This window comes from Vollenhovia emeryi, unplaced genomic scaffold (genome assembly GCF_000949405.1).
Source record: "Vollenhovia emeryi isolate VEMERY1.0 unplaced genomic scaffold, V.emery_V1.0 DF939186.1, whole genome shotgun sequence".
Classification (NCBI taxonomy): domain Eukaryota; kingdom Metazoa; phylum Arthropoda; class Insecta; order Hymenoptera; family Formicidae; genus Vollenhovia; species Vollenhovia emeryi.
Genome location: NW_011967180.1, coordinates 799140 through 819580, shown reverse-complemented (window position 1 = coordinate 819580; position 20441 = coordinate 799140).

The window sequence follows — 20441 nt, the reverse complement described above, 5'->3', positions numbered from 1 at the left end:
CATCGATGTCAATACGCGAATAAATTAGAGAACGAGTTTGTACGTTCTTCTCCTTTTTTTTCAATAAAGTTGATCTTTTCTCGATTTCGCGTCAATCATCGATATTGAACATGCGCTGCATTAGTCAGGCAAGCCATTGTGCGGCGTATTTTGACGTCTCGTGCACAATTCTTCCATCGTGCACTTTGTCCATTGTGCAACAAGTTAAAGAGTTCGAAGTTGTATTCCATGAGCGAATAAGATTGCGCGCGGTGCATCCTGTTCACTTTATGTTGTGGCTGGAAGCTGCTCTCACCTCCTGGGGCAAAAGTCGTGAGCTGAATGTCATGGTGATTGAATACGACCCACTGATGTGCTTCCCGAGATGCACAGATTACGCGCTATTGGTTTTCCGCAGTCTTCTCGGTACTCCGTAATTTTCCCCTAATTGCTTTAACCATCAATATTACAACAATAGCTAACGGTTCGTTAATGAATAAATGCACGTTTCTGATAAATTCGCGCGCGAATCTATATCGCGCAAAGAATCCTTTCTAAGCGTTGAAGCCTTTTACAGACGCCTGGCTGAATAAATCGCGAGAAAACACTTATAGAGCGGATAAAAGACGGGATCTGTAAAGTTTTTTTTACAATTTTCATCATGTTGGAGAAACATTCCACAAAAATTAATAGTACTCAGCGAATAGGAGATACGCGTCTTCGCTGCCATAATATTAAATAGAACCTCTCTGCTCCGTAAGAACCGTGTAGTTTCCTCAATAACATTTCAAGAAATTCATTCGCACCCGCGCCTTCGATCGCGGTTTATTACCGCCTCTGCGAGCTCTCAACCGTGCGCGCAACTGATAAAGCCGCTTAGCGTACGAACGCGTTTCCACACGCTTAGTTATGGGCGTGCGCGGAGTGTTAAGCTAGCGGGCAGAAGCTTCCCATGGAACTCTCACCTCCGCGGGCGGAAAGTGAACTTCGCGGCCGACGACGACGCTCGGCAGTCATGCAGCCGCGACCGCCGCTGCCGTGGCCGCGATCCTTTTTCGGGTGAAAGGTTGGCGAAAAATGCCCGACGGCAGCTACCGCGGTAGCTCCCAATGCCACGGTTCGCTTTCACTGCGGAAGAGATCAAATTTTTCTTCGGAGCATACGATGAAGCATTGTGTAAATAGACGATCCGGCCTCCGTGCAGTATAGGGTTTCCTGTATTTTTGCAGATCCCAATTTGTCGGTTTGCAACTTTTACCTCCCGCCAGGTAGAAGAAAGCATCGGCTTGCTGCTGAAGAGCGACGGTATCGCGATACAAAGGTCAGGACCACAGACGGAAGAAAGAGGAAGAAAGGAATGTGACAGTTGAAACGCATTGTGTGATTGCGTATTACTAATGATAATTGCGTAATGATAATTATACAGGAAGAGACAATATCAATCTCATATATAAATGCCGCTCCTCTCAAGGACCTCTTTGTTACATCCAATCATTGGCGAACATGAGTCCGGAGCGCCTTTTTGCGAAAGGATCAACGGAGATCAATAAAGCAAGCTTGGCGCGTAGTTAATCGATGAAAGCAATGAGACGAGGTCATAGATGAATATAGATACACGTAATGACGTTTACGTTATAAAATATTATTAAGCATATAGAATCGAATTGAGAAAAGGCGATGTGCGAGGAGATAATCAAAGACGGTTACGTGTGAAAGTGAGTGCGATTGTATGGTAGCAAAAGGTGAGTGCCTAAAGGTTAAGAAGGTTACTATCGCTAAATCATTATTTTAAAGCGAATACAGCGCGATAAATGAGATTTAAACTGCAGTATTGCGTGAGGCCAAATGCGCGCGCTGTAACGAAAAGACACGAAAACGACTTATAAAACAACACAGGAATGTCGAAGCATCGTAATCAATGTATTGTCTTGCCGTTCCGAATTATCGACCGTGAAAGAATTGAACATTTTGATCATTCACAAGGTCTCCTCAATGAGCACGTCAAAATTGAAGAAACGATTCGTCCGTTTCTGTAAGTACAGCAGGACCTGTTCGTTTGAAAAATATTGTTACAATGCAAGTAAAATTTTCCATCGAGATGGGCGAGTTTGAAATGTGACGACTCCCCTGTCTCACGCGCGAACACACGCAGTCTTTATTAGGAGAGGTCAAGTGCTTTTATTTCAACTAAAAGTAATGCGGGTTTGCAGGGACGAGAGGTCTTATTGGTATATAAAGAACGAACTCCGCGAGAATCGGATTGCGTTTCGCAGAGCAAGATACGAATGCGCGGCTGAGCCTGAATGAAAGAAACCGGCTGGCGAGATAAAAAGAAGAGGGAAAAGGCGGGTACGCGCGGCGTAAACGCGCGGGGATATCGTATGCGAGTAGTATCGGAGGACGGGGCACCTAAAGGTTACTACCGCATCATCGCCACGTCAAACTACCAGCTAGATTAGTCCCCCTTGGGCGAGCACGAGATGTGTTTTGCTCGACTAGGACTCCGTCTCTGTCAGACTCGCTCTCGTACACGTTTCGCGACGTGGTAAGCGTCCACATTTCTAGGTGGTAGGTTGGTAGGTAGGTAGGTAGGTCGGTTGGTCGCTCACTAGGTATATTAAACGATCCAGTCCCCCGTGCCCTCCACCTCCTCGTGCCCGATCGCACTCTCTTTCTCTCTTTCTTCCTCCTTCCCTTTCCTCAGTGTCCTCTTTCTCTCTCTCTTTATCATTCCGCCTGGCACTCTTCGCTCGCGCGCGGCTTCTAAGATCTGTGGGAGCGCCTTTCACCTAATTGTTGGCACAATATGTGAAGACGAAGCCACCACGGTTCCCATCGACTCCTGGAGATGATACTCCGACTCGTGGCGCCTAGACACAGACACTATCCGGACTCGAGAGGTCGACCGGGATCGTCTGTGACCGGAGGGGATTAGGCGATACTACAAGTAGGTAGGACGATAGCGCGTAAGAGGTCACCTCGAAGAGCACTGCGAAGTGCTTGGCGATACGTACCGGTCTTGCCAATAATTTCCGTCTTACTCGCGATGTAAATGTCATTCGCATTTGTTGTCACGTAATATTCGATACGTACAATAACGTGCTACGTGCTTTGAGCCTTTTGCCTGCACGTTAAAAACAGCTCCTTTTTAGAAAAAGTTTAGGAAGCTGAATAAGTATTACAATATATAAGTATACTAATTGTAAGTACCACGATATAGAAGTATAATAAAGCGGAGGCGCGCTGTATTTGTGTTAAGTTAAATTACAAGAATTTGAAGAGCGTATCAAGAAACGAGAGTGTACACAGTGGACAGAATGATTGCGACACTGTTTTTTTTAGCGAGTTCAGGAACGTGCATTTAGATTCAGGGTTACATGCCAAAATCTTCTTCTCCGAGGAACGTTTTAATCGATGGCCATTCCGAAACCATTTTGAGCTCTTTCAATCTATTTCTCAAGCAAAATTTTCCTCAGAAAAAAATGTTTTAGAACGCAAACCTGAATCTACACCCGCGTTTCTAAACTCATTATAAAACTGTCGCAACCATTCCGTCCATCAATGTACACTTTAGATTGCACTCGGATAAATTTGTACATACAAAAAAAACACGTGTCCAACGCATTTGTCTTAAATATTGTCTTTCAATTCTTGCCATATCTTCAGTTATCGGAGAAAAATTGGAGATCCTTTTTGACCAGAATGGAAACGTATCACTCGTTAAAATTCAATTGAAATTCGAAAAAGTTGAATTTGTATCGAATTGTACAAACGAGAGAAATTTGACAATATTAGCAAAGGTCTGTCTCCACGATGCTAAAACTTGGTCCAGGTTCTAAGTTTCGAGAAATGTGTAGCCAATCCACCAATCCATAAAAGCTGCGAGTTGATTGGCTACACATTTCTCGAAACTAGAACTTGGACCAAGCTCCAGCACCGTGGACGCAGGCCTTAAGACTATCATTTTATGGAACGTCATAGCTCGAGCGATCGCTCGCTAGACGCTTTTATTTCAGATCGGCTCCTAAACAAACGCGGACAGAAATGACAATGTTATCACGTGATACCGTTCGCGGTAATCGAGCCGAGTGATTTCCGAACGCGGAAACAATGCTCGCCCGACGCTGCCCACGGAGGAAGAGCCGCGACGAAGCCGGCGGCAGCGGCGCGTCCGCCATGAAAACGACGAGTCTCTTCTCCTGTCCCCCTTCGGCGATTTGCTACGATCTATAAATTACGAGCAAGAGCCGGCCTCTCTTTCTCTCTTTTCTCCCGTCTCTCCCTCCCTAGTTCTATCTTTCTCTCTATCTCTATCTCCGCCGACGCGAGTGAGGTCCCGTTGTGACTCACCGGTGACCGGCGCTCGCGCGCGACGTCGCGCTGGGACGAGCGTGCAACGGAGGAAAAGAGGCTGCACCGCTGCCGTTGCTGCTGCTGCTGCTGCTGCTGCTGCTGCTGCGCGGGCTTCAACAATAACGATTATTTACGCCGACCGTGTATCGACGTTGACGTTTAACGTTCCTCCCCCACCGCGAGGCGAACGATCCGATCGGTCCCCGCGCGCACAGGCAGCTCGGGCCACGGCACGCGGAGAAATTATGGCCCCTCTCGGCGTAATTAATTCCAGGTGACGAAGTGAACCTGCTCCGATCGCCTCCGTCCGCGCGAGATCGTGAGGAGCTCGCCGACGGTCCTGGCCGCCGTGTCGTAATAAAATTCTAGCACGAGGAATGGAAAAAAGTCGAGGGATGACAAATGAACGCAAACGGGATAATTGATATCCTTAATTGACAGCGAATTTCTTCGGCGTACGGTAGACTTTCAACATCGCGTCTGATGTGTACGCGTTTGACTCGTTCTGTCGCTACCGATTAACAAAATTGTCACGTTTGCGCGCGCGGGATTTCCCGCAATTCGCGAAACCGAAATACGATACTCGTCTAACTTTGGAAAGTCGCCGCTAACGACTTTAACTTTGTTTTCATCTTCCTCAGCCTAGTCCTTTCTCTGTCCCCGCCCACGCGGGTATTCATACATTCAGCAAGTATGTATGGCAAAAAGTCACGCGCTACTTTCTTGCGATAGCGATTATTCGACTCAAGAGATCATGAAGTTGTTGTGCCACTTATGACTGTATTGACGATTCTCGGAAAATTTCACAAGTTACATGGCTGCTTCGCGGATAATACTAATTAACTTTAGTTTTCTTTATTTTTCGTCGGCGGAGAATAATCTTTAACAGGCAACCATCCGCGTCGAAATGTGCTTGACAAGATGAAAAGAAATAGCAGAAAGATTCGCATCGCCTATTTACATTAAATGACAAAGCGATAGACCGGGCGTCAAGTTAAATCGCTTAGAGTGCTTAGACTGTGGTGCTCCCAGAAAAAAGATTTATTCAGATTAGACAAATGAGATACGTTGAAACCAAGTTTCTTTGGATCTGCTAAATTTTTATTTACTTCTACTGAAACGGTTGCTAGATTTGAAGAAATAGATATGAATTCTCTTAAGCCCGGTTTCACCAACGTTGTTTAACTTTAAGCTTAGTTTCATTCGTTCTTTGTCTCTTTCCAACTGTTACTTTAGAAAGAGACAAACGTGAATTAAGCTAAGATTAAAGATAAGCGACGTTTGGTGAAATCGGACCTTAGAGATTCCGGTCTCAAATGGAATAAAATTTTGGTTAAGGTAGCGAAATAATTTCTTTGTAAATTAAACGTCCGGTAAGGTCAAAATTCATGGAGAATTGTTTTTCTGGGTGTGAGAATTACGTCGGGAGTTAATGAGTTATTTTTAGAAAGATCCGATCGCCGGGAGACTCAAGTGGAGTGATCTGTAAGAAACGGCATCGGTGAATCTGCAGCGGATGGTGCGGACAGATTCCGCCCGCGAGACAATCCATACACCGCGCTATCCGCAGCTCTGATCTGGCCTCGTCATCGGGGAATGTGGGAGTGTCGACGGAGGATCATCCGCATCTCGGGCGAGAGGAAAGATCGGTGACAGTCGGCCGGAGAGGTGTCACGAAGAGGCGTGGAGGTTCATCATGCGCTTCAGTGTCGCTCTATCCTACGCCCCTCCTTGTTCGTTTGACATAACGTCAACGTAGCATGATACTCAATTTGTCGGGCACACTTGCAGATTCGTTATAATTACAATTACAACTACATTACGCGACATAATTGCAGTTATACGACGCTATTTGTACCCTGCCACCTTTTTAACATTTGGACAAGGGGGAGTTTGCTAATTTTTACAAACGGTTTCACGATGCGACGTTTCTCCGAAAATTGTAGACGCATTTTATTTCCTTCAACAGGACCGCAATCAGGATAGTCGGAACGTTGGAATAATTTATTAAGCAAACAATAAAAGTCACAAGGCTCTGGACGTGGAAACATAATTTGCAGGAATAAAGGATATAAGAGCCAAGACAGGATGTTAGTGGCTAAATTATTTTAATTTTTTAATTTATTCTTCTTCTTCCTCGAGTATTAAGCTTACAGCGTGTTTTATCCAGTTCGTTCTGGTACTTTGAGCATTTGGTTTTACTTCATCTTCGGTAGGCTGCCGAAGAAAACCTCCAATCTGGGGGACTATACCCCTTAAAGGGGTATGTGTGGCAGGGCATTCTCGGTGGTTGCCATTTCCCTTCGGATCTTTTCGTTCATTTGTTTACTGAGCAGCGCACATTTCTTTGCGCCACACTCGCCACCTTTTAGATTTATTGCGAAAAAATTACCTCAGTCAGGGTTTGAACCTGGACCTCCCTCTCACTAGGCGGGCGTATTGAACAAACTACTTGGCCAGTTTAAGTCGTCTAATAATTCTTCCTATCGTTAATCAACTGCTGGCGATAATAACGTTCTTTCTCGCTATTAATTTTTGTTGGACTTCTTACAGGAATACGCTATTATATCCTGCACCCTTTCTTCATTCGTACAAACACTTGCTTTCTAGGATAATGATTCCCTCAGCGAAAAGAAAAAAAAAGGAAGTGATACAGCATTGATACGATCTTGTGTGCTTCAGAAAGGAAAATAGTCTTGGGACTGAAGTGTAACACCGCGGATCTTCCTGGAAAAAGAAGCAGCCTCTCACGTATGACTCAGAGGTATTTGGGTTTCCAGCCGAGAGCTTCAGGACGATCGTTCCCGTTTCCAGTCGTTCCGGCTCCAACTACGGTTTTGTGGCTGCTCATTGGCCCCCGCGGTGGTACCGGGCCAACCGCGTCCCATTATCCCATGCTAATTCACCGGCCACGGCTGTCATTGCCTCGAGGCGAGGACTGACAAGTAACACCTCTTGGCTCGTGTTCTCCAGGACTGTAGGAGTGTCTCCTCTCTCGCTTTCCCCCCGCGTCCGCCGTTCTTTCTCTCGTAACACGTCATTGGTCGTCCTGTTGGGGGCTTCTCTTTCTACATTTTCTCTCCTCCCGTACCCCTCCCCCCTCCCCCCGTCGGCTCCGACGGTATCACTTTCTCTTTCTCAGTTTCTACGTATGGGTCGCTCGCTCCAACGAGAGGGGCCCCCGCGGTACCCCGCTCGCGCTTGCATGAGCGAGCGCTATCCACACCCCGTCGGGCCCTCGTGCCTCCCCCTCAGCGCGCACACTCCCGTGGCGACCGAAAATCAACTCGTCATGCTCGCTTCATTTTCTGCCCGACGTAAAACAGCCATTTGTTAGGTCGTGTCAAGCCCGCAAGACCGTCCGCGGGGTGTCCCGTTTCTTGTCTCTCTACGAATGGCATATCGATTGGCGATTCATGCGATCGACGCCCGATAATAAATATCCGAGAGCTAGAATGGTGTAACGCCCGGAGAGTCTTTCGGTCCGCGCGATCCCGGGGCCCGGGGCCCGGGCCCCCGGGCCCCCGGACCCCGGGCCCCCGTGTCCCGTGCCTTACTCCGCGTATTAATAAGCGCGGTGTGCCGGGGTACACACGACGCGACGCGACGGGGCCCACGACGTTAAGCAACGAGAACATAAATTTCTCGTCCAACGACCGCTCGAGTGCCGCCGCGACGTTTATCTCTACTTACGTTGCCGTTATACCGTCCCCGCTGACGATCGATCGCAAATTAACGTTATGTAGCTAAATTTAATCTCACCCGGCAGCCAATGGACCTGCCGAAATACACATATTCACAAATCCCTCACGTTAACGTACGACGCTGCCGTCGCACTCGAGAACTTCGAGGAAGCCCGTGGAGGTCAATTTTTTTTTAAATCTACGATTTACATACTCGGATTCTCCCTTCGTCCCCTCGTTCAACGGTTGCCATTAAAATAACGTATCGATCTTTACGCATCTTTGAGCACCTTCCTGCGCGATGTATCTAATTCAAGTCGCGTTCGTAGGGTGTGCGAGCAACGCGTTCATCTTGGCTCTCGATCAAGCAGCTGCAATTTCTATCAATGAAGGCCCCTGTCCACGATGCTAGAACTTGGTCCAAGTTTCAGCTATTCCGTAAAAGCTGCAGGTTGATCGGTTACACATTTCTCGGAACTAGAACTTGGACCAAGTTCTAGCATCGTGGACGCAGGTCATAAGATACGTCGCAACATTTACTTTTTAAATTGCGTACTTTTTTTAATTTACATGCTTTGCAAACTCACACACACACACACACACACACACACACACACACACACACACACACACACACACACACACTCTCTCTCTCTCACTCCTTCCCTCTCAATTCTCGTGCAACGTTTAATGGCAGTTGCGTCTTAAATTCAGCCTTTAACGACCTCAGAACTATTCCCACTCTGATCGTTCCGCGCTGGATGTATAATCCAGTTCTGCCGGGAGAGCCCTGACCCTCCTCTCCCATTAGGAGGCCGCGCTCTTCCGTATGGGAATCACCAGTCCATCGGGATGACAGCGATAGTCTCGCCGGGCTCGTGTTTGTTTCGCGAAATTTCACTATGTGTCCAGAACAGATTGGTGTCGCGCCGCTTAGCCGTTCGTTGGCCTCGCGGACGCTCGTTATGCCGCGGAGCTGTCTCGTAAATAACTGCCTTATATTCTCCCTCCCACCCTCCTTAGCGCCCTCCCTCCCGTTCCCACTTACGTGCTCATTCACTCGTTCACCTCGCGCTGTTTAGAGATCCCGGCGGGCTCGGGGTCTTTATGAAAGGCTTAAAAACCGTAGTAACTGTTGCTCGTGTTGCGGCGATAAACGGCTACGCGCGCTCTCCGCAGAAGGAAGTGGCGGGAATTATTGTCGAAATAGACGGCACGATGACACGCGTAATGACGCCGGCACATTTTCCGTTTTCTCCTCCAACCCTGCTTGGAGACCACGCGGCGGATGATTTCATCACGGTGAGATGTGTTAATCGTCCGAATTTTTCCGACGGTCAAACGACGGGGCTTTAAAGAGCGACGAGACGTCCGTTGGCGCTGATCAAATTTAATGGACTTGTTACTTTATTATATCAACTTTTTCAACATAAATGGCATCCTCTATGTTTCGCCCGTAAAGGGTACGGAGCGATCTAAAGGCCTGTGTCTCACGATGCTAGAACTTGGTCCAAGTTCTAGTTTCGAGAAATGTGTAGCCAATTAACTTGCAGCTTTTATGGAATAGGTGCAAAATCAACCTGCAGCTATTCCATAAAAGCTGCAAGTTGATTGGCTACACATTTCTCGAAACTAGAACGTGGATCAGGTTCTAGCATCGTGGACACAGGCCTTAAAGCCCGTATCAGACTACGGATTAGAGTGAAATTTGAATAATTAGAGTAAAAGTTACCAAACTTGAAATTAGTAAACTTTACTGTGATTGGTCAAATTTCAATCTATTCCCAATCCGTAGTCTGATGCGGACTTAAGAGACGTCGCGAGAGTGCGGAAACCTCCGTGATTAGTATCGTTTTTAACGATACAAGAGAGTATATTTATGTAACACGAATATTTCTCACGCTGCTTGAATTGGAGGAAAGTCCCCTATTATGAGATAAGCTCCTAATAGGAGACAGCAGGGTTTTGCTAACTAAATAGGTATCATCTATTGGTTCCAGCGTGAATTTATTGCCTTTGGGGTGAAATCTGTTTAGTGAAAAATTAATTCTTAAATCGTGTAATTGTTGCGAATAAAATTTGTGATTTTGCTAACATTTTTTCGTCGATCTCGAGGTCGAAACTCAATAGACGGCGAGATCTCCGATCGCGGTACTATTTTTCCTGCTAGGTTGCGTACGAGAACCAATAAGGATGCAGAGTTTTAAGCCAACGGCACACCATACTATTTTTCCTACCGGATCGCTTACGAGAACCAATGAGGATTTAGCCTCGAGTCACCTGATCTAAAACTCTGCCACCTTATTGGTTCTCCTACGCAATCCAGTAGGAAAAATAGTATCGCGTGCCGTTGGCTTTAGATCAGGTGACTTAGGGCTAAATTCCGATTGGCTCTCGTAAGCAATCCAGTAGGAAAAATAGCATCGCGCGCCGTTGGCTTTATCCGAGGCATCTCACCTCGGCTAGGGATCGACTCGGCCGGCTGAAAATGCGATTCCATGACGTACGCTTCTAGATTACAAAGGACGAGGACGAGAGCGCGGGAGGATGTCGCGGAGATCTACTTTGTTATCCAGTGGAACGACCCCGCGGGCCGTTAGTATGCGCGCCGTCGCTGTCTTCACACCGACTTGAACCAAATTTATGTGGCATCGGGAGCCGAGGGTGTGCATTTGAATCCGGGATGAGACACATCCATATTTTTTTTCTTTACGACCGCGTCCGACCGCGCCGTGGAACCGCATGCCGGATGTAGCGCGCGAAGACGACACCTTCGCGACGGCGACGGTTATGACCTCGGGCACCAACGCCGGAGGACGTTTGTACTTCGGATTGCGAAACAAGCGTCGCGCGCGCTCTCGGCGCGGCATTATGCATGAGGCAAATTTCTAGGGAATACACTCCGCGTGGAGGACTGACTTTTCCTGTAACGCACAAACTCCGACGATGTCGCGTGTTCGCGCGTTTTGTCGCCACGCATTTAATAAGCCGTTTCGTCGGCGTGCGTTGTATGTACATGTAATACAGGAAGAGTCTCTTTTTTTTATACTAGAGATGTCAAAACGCGCGCTTCGCGCGCGCAGTTTATAGTTGAGCATTGTATATTTTTAAGAATTTCTATACATGCAAAGAAGTAATTGTATGCGCAACGTCAATGTTAAACTGTAACAATACAAATATGTATTTGATTAGTAGGTATATGATTATTATAGACTAATTATGTAAAATCGAAATTATTGTATTAAATATACTTTATATTTTATATTTTTAAAAATAGGTATTTATTAAAATAATTATATACAATACTGAAAAAGTCTTCCTTTTAAATGTAAACTCACAAAATTTTACACGTATGGTTTTGTCTCTAGCACTTATTCAAATCCTCGTTCGAATCATTTGAATAAATAAAATAAAAACACAGAACAGATACTTTATTTTGCACAAGTAGCAAATAATAGAAAAATGTAAGACACTTACCTCACCATTTCTGCGCCGTTGCCCGATGCCTTCTAGGCTTGCTCCTCCTCTCAGATTTTCTTGTTGCACTTACACAACACTCACTCGCGAAAATCATCGATCGCGCGACATTTCGGACACTCCCGTACGCGATGTGAAATACCGCGAAACGCAAGAAATATTATTAACAAATCGCGTGACTTTCTATCATACAAATTACTCAAACTAACAAGTTGCATTTTTGATTCGGAAGAATAGGATAATGGATAAAACACTTTTGAATTTGCGATATAAAACACAACGCGAGCAATAAGCGACGTGCAATAAGCGACTTTCTTTACTCCCTGCCCGTTCGAGTTGCGAAGAACGACAGAGCGAATTACAGCGCGAACGCCGAAGTCGTACAAATTTCTCTCTTTTCCCGAAAATGAAACAAATTACACGAAGTCGATAGATAATTAAAAGCGCGGTGCGTAAACGAGATGTAACCGCGACAAAGTACCACGGTTTACATTCATATTTTAGACGAGTTAGTCTCGTGAAACATCTATGTATATGTTGATAAAGAGCCGTCGCCTCAACACGCAATTCGTTTCTCGTTACAAGTTGGAGAAAGTTAATAATTAATCGAGGAACGTTACTTGTTACTGATAAAGGTGTGCAAATCTATAGTGTTTTATCCCAGCATTCATCGCGATCGAGTCTTGGAAACCGATAACGCAAAAGTAATAACACGCACGGAGCGACTCTCGCCACTGCCTGCCGGCTCGACGTTCGGCGGGCGAATGATAGCGCGGCGACCTTCAGGTAAACATTGGCCCGCGTAACGTCGTACGATACCGTGCCGAGTGAAAAACAACAAAAAAACGTTGAGAATTCGTTGTCCCCTCTACGTAATGGAAAATTCCGTACTTAATATTTTACATTACTTTGTTCCGTGGCTGTTACTACGTTTTGTGTATTATTCTGCGGACTTATTGGTATTTATTAAATTAAGATTAATTCTGTCAATCGATAATATGTTTCAAAACAAAAATCGTTGTTACTTAAATTCTAATTACTAAGATTAGAGATTTTACCTCAATAGTTGGTGTATATATAAATGTATATTTCTAAATAGCAAATCTTCATTCACTATAAATCTAAAAGAGAAGTGAAGCACACCATGCTTCGAGAAAACCAATCGACATCGCGGAAAAAAGGCCTCAACTGTTCAATATTAACGACTTCGCGCTGGTAATATCTCTTTTTTAGAAAGGAAAATTTCTTTGAATATCTTACATCTAATGTGTGAATATTTTACGTGCAAAAGGTTTATGTAACCTGCAACAGGCTTCACACAACGTCCATCACTGTACGTGCGTAGTGTAATGTCTCTAGCAGTTCGAATTTGCACAAGTAACCAACGAGATATTCGACTTTTTCTTTCTATTGTAGGACTATACTTTTTAATAGCAGAGGAAAGTTCCCTATTATGAGGTAGGATTCTAATATGGGATTGCGGGGTTGCTGTTAAATTACAGTGCCCTCCGTAAGTTTGGAAACACCCTATATTTTAGAGAAATAGTGGCACAGCAGCGATCTGTGCACGTGTTTGGTATAAATATATCATAAGTTGTTTAAGTAACGATATATTTACGATAAATAACGATATTTATATAACGATAATTATATAACGATAAAATTACGATACGTTTAAATAACGAATTAGACAGGAGGATTCGCAAAGAGCGAATTACGAGTGACGTGCATCCCTGGGAGATTCTCCAGCAAGAACGGAAACGTATCCCGACTGAATCTCTGCAAAAGTTAATCTATCGCACGCCGCGAGTACGCAAGGCAGTCATTGAAGCAAAAGGTGGTTACTTTGAGGAATCTAAAATTTCATCGGATAAATTTCATCCGATGTATCCATAATTTACTCGGAAAACGTAATCGGAAAAATTAACCATCGGAAACACTACTTAATTGGTTTAGCCGAGGAAAATTTGTCTCAGTGTACGAATTAATCTTCTCCTTTTCGTTGTGGAACAGACCGACATACCCGACGGATAAAAGGTTTGTTGCGCTTTTTTTTTTGAAAATGCGGCTTAAATAAGCGTAGAAGAATAACCGCAGAGGAGAAAAACCGCTTCGTGGGATAGCTGCGGCATCATTCGACGAGAGCCTTCGCAGCCGTTGACAGAGCCACAGACGGCCGCTATCAACAGGCCGGTTATATTGTCGCTACGCTGTTCGCAGGCGGTTGCGCCTCTGTGAAGATATATACGAGTCGCTGTCACAATCTTTCGCCAGATTCGGGAACACTCGCGAGGCTGCCGAGGGTCGAGGAATATCCGACCTCCCTGCGAACGTTTAAATCGATCTTTGCCCCCTCCCGGGCCGCGGCGGGGCCCGGGGGCCCCAGTGTGTCGAGGGGACCACTCGAATCTCGTTACCGGGCCCAGCAGGATTCCGATTACCATTTCTCGGACAAATCGTCGCCTCGGAACCCGTCGCCGCATCGCGGCGTACGCTTTAAGCGATGGTAGATGCTCACTGATGTTGGTAGGCGGATGAGCGAATAACGAGCCGATCGCCTCGCGCGCGCGCGAATCATTAGAGAATATTCTTCGCAAGTAGTACAATGATACCATCGGGACGGACGTCGCGACGTGGACGGACGGGGGACAGACGAGAATGGGAACAGCCGTATGAATGACGGTAATGAATGATAATAATAACGACGAGAGAGAGGGTGATACATCGACCGGGACGATGCGAATAGAAAGTGAGAATACCGTCCACTCGTTTACCTACTGATTAATTGGTAATTAATTACTTAATAAAGACGCAGGTTGTTGCGATAATAGCAGCAACAAGCAATTAGTAGATAGTAAATCGGCTACGAGTAACGTCCCGTTAATGAATGCCTCTCCTTCCTCCGCGAGCATAATCTTCATCACGATAGCAACCCGGTGGACGTATCTCCCTCTCCCGTTCTCTTCTCCGTAAGAGCGCGGCGAGTTATCTCTGCTTAATAAGTCTTGTGCGAATTGGCACCTAACATGACCTGACCACGCGGGTTTCCGCTTGTCGCGGGGCGAGTCGTGTTACGAGACACGCGCGACACCGATGATGAGCGGCCGCCAAATCGGCGCGAGCAGACGAATAGGAGGCAGCGGTAGGATGTAGGCCGTATATCAATCGGTTTATCTACTTGTCGACGCGTGTGGTCGACGGCGGGTTATGTCGCGGTCGGGCGACGCGTACGACGAGGCCGAGAAAACGGTAGAAGAGAAGGAAGGACAAAGCCGGCCCTCGCCGGCGCGCGCTTCTCCCGGTGTGCTATTCCCTCCGCCTTATCCCGCCTGCCCTCTCCACTCTTCCGTGTCCTCTTCTTCGTGCGCAGATAACGTGTTAAGAACAAAAGACATGGAACCGAAGCGAACGCCAGGACTCGCATTTTTTAACCCGTTGGCTTTTTATTCTGCGTTCTGCATTTTTTTTTGGTCTTTTCGTCGAATACTTGTGGTTCTCTCGATTTGCGCGTGTCCTCAAACGATTTTTCATTGCCGTCCCCCGGGACAATCGTGGTGATTGCGACGCGTGTGCAAGCGCAGCGGGGTGAAATGCTTCGGCGGCAAATACGCGCGACTGCGAAGCAATTCGGCAGAAGAAGTAATTTTTTCTAACGAATACTAATCGCGCGGCGAAACGCGGCGTTAATCGTTGATTTATTTATCCTCCCGCGATTGTCGTCCGCGCTCCTTCCTACGCCGCGCGTTTCACCCTTTCTCCGATTTCCGCCAGTCCCGCTTCCCGTCCTCCGGCGTCCTCTCTTCTTTGTCGCCACTCTCACGGTCGTAAAACTATTCGCGGGCTCTCCTCGCCGGCGCACTCGCGGCAACGGCGATGATTCATCGGCCATCGCGTTTCTCAATTAGGTAACGCGGGGCACGGTCTCTCTCGCAGATGGCCGATGGTTAACGTAATTTCGAATAAATCAAGCCCCTTTTTACCGGCCTCCCGACGGGAGGGCCTTACGGGTCTCCCCGCGGCCTTGAGGACGGCGCCGCGCGGCCAAAGTCGACCACTCGTAAAACCGTCCTCAGCGCCCGCCGGACCCGACGGAGGGAATCGCGAACGATTATTCCCCGTTTCATTGTCGCGTAAAGATCTGGTTACACCGCGCAAACGCGAATGCGCGCCGTCGTAACGGACGCAATCGAACCCCGACGCTCCGTCGGATTTTACTGTCGGATGCTGGATTCGCGTCGCGTCGATAAAGAGATTCCAGAGAAACGGCCCGGAGCCAACCGAATGATAATGGAGACGCAGACGGGGCGAAAAAACTCGAGCCCCATTTTGCGATTGAGTAATAAAGTAATCGTTTATATAGGGACGTACGCGCGTATAAATTATATTTATGCGTTTGGATTCGTTGCGCGGCACACGAGATGCCGCGCTTCTCCGAATGCGGAAACGGCTGCCGCGCGCGACTCGAGAACATATTATAGTATATGAATAAAACTGTTGGGAGAGACGAGGACATTAGGTACAGGAGCGCACAGCAGCGTCGGCGATCCATAATTTACCGCTCGAGATGCTTTCTCGTGCAGCTATTTGCTCCTAATTTATGTGTTTTTAAAGGAGCAGCTTAGCGGCTTTCAACGGATTTCAATTTTCGAGGGATTACTGTCACGGTAATCTTGTTGATTCCCTCACGATGGGATTCCACTTTATTTTCTTGTCGTGTTGCGTCGGGTAAATATGAAATTCGTTTCCAATAAAACACGTGGAGACGCGGTTAACGTTAAATTAACGCTGCCCGGTCCGTCTGATCGAATGTGCAATGTCGTTATAAATTGTATTCGGATCATACTCTGCGAAACAAACTCTTCGGGATCTTATATGGAAGTACGTTGTTATTTTACTTCTTTCTACAGCGTATTTAATTGTTAAACTAATGTTAATCGTTAAGGGGTCATTCCACTTTAACGGCCCAAAAACTATGCTTATCTTTAACAATTTTTTTCACAGTAATTACACCATACGACGAAAGAAATCTTTTTGCGATTTTTAGGGCACTCTTAAATAACACAAAAAATTTTTGGTCGTAATTTAAACAATTTTTCAATTAGGCGCCTTTTACACCGTTCGAATGGCGTGTCAAAAAAGACGCAAGTCCGCCGCGTTGATGACTTTTACCATTCACGCTTACCTGAAACAAAAAATCAAAAAGATTCTTAATCTATATGAGTGTATCGCTATGTCCCGAAAATTAGAACCCTCAATTAAGAATTTTTATTTAAAAATAACAAAATGGTGCCAGTTTGAAAGAAAGTTTCGAAAGGTACTTTGACACGCCATTCGAGCGGTGTAGAAAACGCTTAATTAAATAATTTGTTTGGTGTTATTTAAGAGTGCCCTAATAAGTCGCAAAAAGATTTATTTCATTGCGTATTTATTGTGAAAAAAATTGTGAAAGATGAGCATAGATTTTGGGCCGTTAAAATGGAATGACCCCGGATCGGACTACGGGTTGAGATTGGGATTAGATTGAAAATTGACCAATCGGTGCAAAATTCACCAAACTTGAGATCAATAAACTTTACTCTGACTGGTCCAATTTCAATCTAATCTCAATCTCAATCCGTAGTCTGATACGGGCCTCAGTTTGATGACCGTCGACAAATAATACGCGCTTATTATATGTAACAGAGGCTAACGGTACCGAAAAAGAACAATGCTCTGCGGGTGTTTCCGATTTTTCATGTGATTTTCTATTAGCTGTTGAGGTAGCGTATCGTATACGTACAGCACGTAAATATTATATATGCGCATCCACAGGACTGTGACTGACTTACATTTAAATAAATTATTGCGGGCGCATTTGCATGGCAAGGCGAACCGCACGTCGTTCGCTTCCCGACGGAACACCTGGTGCATATTGTATGCATATTCGACGATTACTCAGGGCAACGTCAAAACAATGCGTGACTGTCGACGCCTTGGATCATCATCGAGCTTTCGTCAAATATGCAGCTTTTGCCGCGCAGAACACGAACGGTCTCATAACAATTTGTTCGACAATGTCTTTCTCACGGTACGCATTTCTATTTCGCCTGCATTTATTCATTTATTCACATTCTAGCGTACAACTTCGAGTATAAAGTTATATCGATTGAAAAAACGCATTATAATATTTATTGATATCAGGTGATAAATTAAGTTCATAAATTACGTTAATGGTTTCTTGTGAAATTTCCCTGCGATCGTTACGTCAAGTAAATCAAATATATGATAAGTCTATTATGTCAATGATACGGATTATGTAGATCCTAATAAATATAGAACGCCTCGGAAGGCTTCGTGTCACACAGGCATTGATTATCTCCATCGACTTCGCTCTTGCAGATCATCCTCTAAACACTACCGCCTATTAAAAGTTCGTTTTCCTGGGGAACGTACGAGGCAGGATGCCACGGATACCCCTCAATTAAAGAGACCTTTGACAGGAATTTCCTTGAAAGGGCGCGGTTCAACTTGAGCGGTATTTAATAATGTAACAATTATATGGTAGGTACTGGGCCTTCGTAACCGCGTCGGGGACCAATAGACTTTAGTCTAATCTTTTCCCCGCGGTCTCTCGAATCCGGCCTCCCGCTTTCTCGCCTCGCATCTCCGTCCGCTGACGCTTGACGCTTCTCCCTCCCCCGTTTCGTTTTCTTCCTCGGGTCTTGTAGTCGAGGAAAATCTCACTGGTAAGGAACTGGGCCGCGAGGTCCAATTTCGAGAAACACGGGCTCATCGTGAACGTGTATATAATTGGTCGTTAATCGGCCCCACTCTTGGTCCGCTGGCCATAAAAGCCAGCGAGTTCTGAATGGCGGCATAAAACGGGAGATGCTGGACTCGCCGAATTTCGATCTCCTAAAATATCTCTGATATCAATTATAAAATTATATGGTTCGTAATAATGGATGAGACAAGTAGATACTTGTAAGGCGCATTACTATATACTTGTAATGATTATATTATTATCAAGAATTATTGGATTATATTATCTACAGATTGGAGACCTGAAATCGAAATCAGCGTTGCTTCTTTTATACCTTAAGCGGTAAAAAGTAAAAAAATTAATATTAATAAAAGCACGAAGTAACCGACTTTTAGATACAATGTTTTTAAAGTACTGTAAGTATTATGATTTAAATGTATACATTTAAAGAATATAAAATATAAATATTTCCCTTATTTACTTCCTTTATTAATTACTTCTTTTATTACTGCTGTAATTGTTTACGACGTATCGTTTCTGCTGATAAGACGCAATAAATGTTTTTCAAATACTGTCACTTCTCACAATAATCTCTCAAGTTTTCTATTGAAAATTCATGGTCTTCACTAAGAAATATGATAATAGGATACTTTACAGCAACGGAAGTGTAGACGAAACATTTTTATCTTTTCATATAAATAATATATCTTATAATCCTTTGTCGGCCGTTTATTGATTCTCGTTTATTGATTCACGCTATGTTATCGTCAACCTTAACCGAGTTAATTATTGAATTTTTTTTTATCTGAAAAAAGAATAGCATTGCAATTTATCCTTGCTACGCACACACATCGTTAAAATGTCTTAAAATGATCGTAAAATCGCGATCGTACTCTTAAACTTTGTGTTACCCGTCGCACTTTTCGACTTCCCTCGTCACGCCCATCGACTTCCCCGATCGTCGGATAAATTTATGTAAAACACATCGGATACAGTGGACCCAGTTATAAAATTCGCCGGGCTTCTATTAACGCGTGTATAATTGGCCATCGATTGAACCCGCCCAGTTTACCGGTCGTAAACACGTAGGTCTCGATTTCGATTGTGGGTTATATATATATACCTGTACACGTAGACAGGGCCATCTCCCTATCTCGGCCACCAGAATTTTTTCTCTAAATTTCGACCAACTTCCAGCGGACCGTTTACAGCGCAACACAACGTAAGCCTTAACAACCGGGCCGAAAATCATCGGTGTGTAGCCAATTAAAACCAAGAACGACCAATTACCCCCAGCTTACGGAGGGAGCTACGACTACCTTCGGAAACCTTTACGCGGTTTGATATTTTTTTTCTCTTATTCTGGGCGTGCGAGCTTACTTTGTTTCCACTTCGCGGCATTTACAAAAGTGCGTGTAACGGCAAAAGGATTTTGCAATTGTTGTACGAATTCGCGAAACTGGAAAATTCATTCTAATAGCGGAATTGATTCGATTTTGCAACGTTTAAAATTATTGCGTACTTTAGCAGGCATTCTTTCTCTCTTTTCGAAACACAGCTTAACATTACTCATTAAATCAGAGAGAAACTAACCAGTTGGTTTTTCTTTAAATTAACGCACTTAAATACGTGGCGCATAATAGAGCATTACGTGCATTCGGAAGAAATTAAACTTTTTCAAAATTTCTCATCACCAAGTACGAACGAGCTTCAGAGAGAAACTAACCAGTTGGTTTTTCTTTAATTAACGCACGCGATGCATAATAAAGCATTATGCGCATTTGGGAAAAAAATGAAACCTTTTCAAATTCGTATCAGTGATATCGCTGTCGACAATAATAACATGCACGCACACGCACGCATAACGCGGGTAATAATAAAAAGGTAATAAAAACAATTCCCTCGCCTCTCGCGCACTCGGAGGCCGCCGTCGCGCCGGCGATTACAATTTCGTGCGTGCTTTTTATATACTTTCCGGCGAATCCCTCTCACGTCTTAAAACGACGTAGTGCCCGGGCATTGAGCCTTCGAGCGAAAAAAGTTCTACAGTGCAGTGAAAATGGGGCTGCTGCAGACCGTTGGAATTGTTGGGCGTACCTGGTTTTTAGAGACGTTGCTCCCGTCGGGTCGTAAACACAGGGCGCCAGGTTACGATCGGCCCCGGGTCGTTTTTTGAGAACGATACGTTTTCGACCGCGGAAGCTACC